Genomic DNA, 3,870 nt, shown 5'->3' on the forward strand with positions numbered 1-3,870 from the left:
GTGGGAGGGGTGTTCTTGAGTATGCTGATGGAAAGTCCACTGTCCACCTAAAATCCCATTAAGTCCCATTAAAATGTATTTAGGGGCATTGGTCTCAGCTTTATCAGCAAGAAAGACTAAATAATGTCATGAATGGGTTAAGGGTTACAGACTTTAGGATTTGCAGCCAAATATTAACACTTTAACTGCCGAAAACGTCGGAACTCGTCATTCCCCGCCATGCTCAAGTTGCCGCGGACGCCGTAACTCGTCTTTGATATCAATATTTCAAAAATCTGTGATCGAAATCATATTTCCCCTCCGCAGCCTTGACACACAGTGCTGATCTCCTCTCAACCCTCTAGCGGTTCAAGAGCGCCATCTGGTGGCCGATCGGCAGATCGAAACCGGATATCAACCTTTGAACCGGCAGGACTCACTCCATATGTGGTCCGGGCACTCGCTAATGTTAGAGAGACTCCGTCTTCACACAGTGAACATCGATCGGTGGAAATAACTCGAAAAAACAACATGATTTGGACGTATATACTATTATACAACCTGGAAATGGATCGGGTATTTCGACATCCCATAATGGAAAACTGTCTACTCCACGCTGATCGCCCAATGGCCCGAGGAGACTGGGGTGAGTTTTAGCGTGTAGTATTACCGTGTTCGATATAAACTGCTATGATGAACATATGACCCACATTAGATGAATGGTATAACGTTGCCCATGGAATTATAAATGCCCCCTCGCCCATCCGGTCAACATCAAATGACGTGTAGTAACTCCTAGAAGTACATCCAGTTGACATTTTTTATCTCGCACAGATTCCTACCAAACTGTATTGCATCATCAATATAATGCATTTGGGGCTATAAATCACGTTCTGGAGAAAGCTGCAGAAAGAGATGAAAACATACTTATACTTTAGACCATATTTTAGTATGAATATGTGAATGAAAAAGTTTAACGTTGCTACACCATGAACAATACATATAGGACATTGAATGGGCCCTAATAATGGCAATCTAGCAATAGAATTTAAAAAGTTATAGCCCTGCAAAGAAGGGGAACTTCTCCATGTTAAATAGAGCTGGCAAGGGATGGTATATCATGAATTTAACCCATGGCAACCAAAGTGTTAAATATGATGACTTTATTGTAATTAAAGACTGTGATGGGAATGTTATCTATACATCTGTGTGAAAATACATATTCGACTGTTCCTTTAAGTACTCTGAGAGAGGATGACTTTTGACCTAAATCTTTTCCTCTTCTAGCAAGGTTATCTTCCCAGCCAGCCAAAGTAAGCTGGTGTTATTGTTCCTGCCTACTGAGAACCCAGTTTGTTTATACTTTCATCATCATATCTGATGTATAATGTTACGTCTTGCAAGTGTGTATTAATGTACGTTCTGCCCAGACCTCAATACTGAACTTCAGTGGGTATTAGTAACTGAAACTGTAATGCACTTGCTCCTTTTATTTGGATGTACTGGTTCCATATGAAATGTACTGTTACATTTTACAGTATGATAAATCATAGACACCTTTGTGACTTCAATAAAAACAGATTATAATTTTTTATTATTATTATCCTGAACCACTCATTTTGCTCTCTGTTCTTGCTTAGGGGCAATGACTAAGGCTGCGGTTACACCTTAGTTTCGTTTTCTGATGAGTTTCGCTTTTCCAGGTCGCAACGTAGCGGTAGCCGAGTGAGACATACGTTTTGCAACCTGAGTACAGTGATGTAGTACACTGCCAAAGCAGTAGGTGGCAGTAGGTGGCGAACATGAAGGCAATTTTCAGCCAATCAGAACTTGAATGTGCCAATACACTTCCTGCAAAGAAAATGTCAACAAGGCGGGCGCCGCCATCTTTAAATGCCTATTTACCCAATGCAGCACTTATTTTTCAGCAAAGTGTAATAAAAGTGCAATAAACAAAACGGATACATTCAGGGACCGAAACTAAAGCCCGCCGCCCGCCAGGGGCGGTCTGTTTTTACCTTTGGCGCATGACACTTAGAGGGCTGCCCGCCGTGTGGCATGTAGACGTGTAGTTCATAAGCAGGCCCCTAAAAATATTTGTATGCGAACGGTAAAAATCAATTACGCGCACGCTGTGCGAATACAGATTATAGCCTCTCGTATTTTTTTCCTCCGCTGCGAGATCGTTAAAAAACTACAAGTCCCACATTGCACTCAAGCCAACGGTCCAATCACAGTAGAGTGAAGTGACTGGTTTCATGGGAAATAAAGCAAATGACCAATCGGAAGCTCTCATTTTTCTTGTTTACTTCCTGAAACTCCGCGATCAGGGCTCTCGTTTTCCGAGACACCAACTTATTATAGTCTCTCTTACCAATAGCAATAGATTTTAGAACACATAGATTTATCGATAGCAATAGTAATATAACGTTAATGCAACAAAACGAATGCCTTGCTTTGTTAATCATAACGTTGATGCAGTAGCGTATGTCGGTGTGTTGGCTGTAACGGACATGACAATAACATAACGTGTACACATTAAAATTGCGATAATCTATTCTAACATTTTCAAATCGATGCAGTTGAATTTCCCCCTTAGGATCGATGCATTGTTACACCCCTACACCAAAGTCACTGGCCCACTGTGTATCTGTGTGTATAATAACTTGGCTAGCGTTATCAACAGCAGAGGTGGGCAATGGGTCCAGCTGCAGCACCGGAGTGCAAGCGATGTGATGTAATTGGCAGACTCGACTGTCAATCAATGGTCTACCTGACACGCAAACTCAAACAATGTTTCTGTACTGGAGGTGTGATTGATTGATTGATTGAAAACTTTATTAACAGATTGCAGAATGGGTACAGTACAGCTCAATACACACAATTGTTAAGGGGATGCAGACCAGAGAAAGACTTTCGTCTTGTTTACATCAGGGTCCCCCATTTCAATTAATCAGGAAAGTGTACAGTAGGAAAGTGTACAGTATTTCAATAGGCAACCCTGAAAGGATTATTTTTCTAGAAGAGCAACACAGCCAAAACAGACAGTGGAGCTGTTTGCAGATAGCAAGCATTTTGACTTATTGCGTGGTGGCGATGTCTCGCAGATAATACAACTACAAGTATGATTATATAATATATATTTTATTTAAAAAAATTTTTTATATATAAAATATATATATATATTTTTAATCAAAACAATTTTGGCAGGTAAGAAATATGCTTGGCGGGTAGACTCTTCCCATCTACCCGCCACTGGCCGGTGAGTCAAAAAGTTAATTTCGCTCCCTGGATACATTCACTGTGTGTTCTGCCTCTCATTTGTTGATGAAACAAAACTAACATCAACACAAGTGACCACCAAGAGCGGATAGTTTAGTCTCAAAAAGGATCGGCAATGTTGTTAGCTACATTGTTAGCTACATGCTAACGTGACTGGAATATGCCAGTATAACAGTATAGCATTGTGGCTAGAAGCTAACGCTAGCTCACGTTAACCAGCCAGCACCAAACTGATGATATCGGGAGCTATCAGTAGCTAGATAACATTAGAGACAACGGCGTGTGTATTAAACAAAGGTGAATAGATGACTGGGCCATTTTGTTTAATGCTTGTTAAGATTGAAAGAGGAGCTTGAGCTAACAGGGTCTGATAGCTAACGCTAGCTCATGTTAGCCAGCGGCAGTGCTCATGCAATCGGTAATGCTAGCAGAATGAATGGATAAACTTATATATTTATCCATTCATATATCAGAATAAACTTTATTTAACATATTGCATAATGGGTACAATACAATACGGCTCAATACAAACAATTGTTAAGGGAATGCAGACTGTTGTAGCTTGGACTGGGGTCCTTATAACAATAACTTGACAACACATGGTAGCTG

This window comes from Notolepis coatsorum (genome assembly GCF_963971535.1).
Source record: "Notolepis coatsorum genome assembly, chromosome: 18".
NCBI classification, from domain to species: domain Eukaryota; kingdom Metazoa; phylum Chordata; class Actinopteri; order Aulopiformes; family Paralepididae; genus Notolepis; species Notolepis coatsorum.